The 877-nt window shown below is 51.1% G+C and overlaps 1 pseudogene; it reads right to left on the bottom strand.

Moving 5' to 3' along the window:
• The window catches only part of LOC102775485, a 17,188-nt pseudogene that overhangs the window by 126 nt on the left and 16,185 nt on the right, over positions 1–877 (bottom strand).

Here is an 877-nt window from a genome sequence, read left to right on the forward strand (position 1 = left end):
AGATCAAGTGCCAGGAAAGCCTTCAGATTCTCAGAAAAGGACATCTTTCCAAGGATTTTTGGAACCCTCACAAACAACCACAAGTGTTGTGCCCCGTAAATAAAAGAGGCGGAGGCCACAGGTCACCTGGAGGGCAACTGTCAGGTACAAGTCTCAGGGAGAGGACCTTGCTTATTTCATTAGCTCTTCTGAAGTCCAAGCTGGCACACGCCGCACTCCCTTCCTCACTAAGGGTCATGGGAACAGGTGCGGACGATCTGCTATGCACAGGTGTCTTCCTCTCTAGGCGCAGGATGTGACGGCGGACATGTCCTGCTGTGTCCTGCTGCAGGTGCCTGGGCTGAGGTAACAAGTCACTAAGACTTTGGGGAGAGTGATGTGTGAACAGCCACAGAGACTGCATGGCTTCTGGCTCAGCTTCCTACCTTTTGGGGGAGCCCGGTTCACCTGTGCTGGGCTGACTCTCCATGGACTAAGGGGTAGCCGGGTTCAACAAAGGTGGGCTTGGAGAAAGCTCATTCCGTTTCTTATTAGTGTTTGTGGCACTTTCCTTAATCGGAAGGGACAATAGGGACGTCACCGTTATATACTGACCTTGCTCATATGGATACGGCCAAAACAGTGGAAGAGTATAACCAAAGGTTACCCTTAACCCACCACCATCTCCTTACAAAGGGCAGCCTTCTGTTCTGCTGGGATACAACGCACATCCGTGTTGGCTGCCGCAGCCTGCTGACAGGAGGCCTCTCATCCTCATCGGCTGACAAGATGCACTGATAGCAAAACGCTTCAGTTTGGATTCCAATACAGTAAAGGTGTTGGTTCGGCACGGAAGTTTCACTCACTCTTTCCTCCTGTTGATAAAATAGCAATCGTC

Source organism: Myotis davidii, unplaced genomic scaffold (genome assembly GCF_000327345.1).
Source record: "Myotis davidii unplaced genomic scaffold, ASM32734v1 scaffold26, whole genome shotgun sequence".
Classification (NCBI taxonomy): Eukaryota; Metazoa; Chordata; class Mammalia; order Chiroptera; family Vespertilionidae; genus Myotis; species Myotis davidii.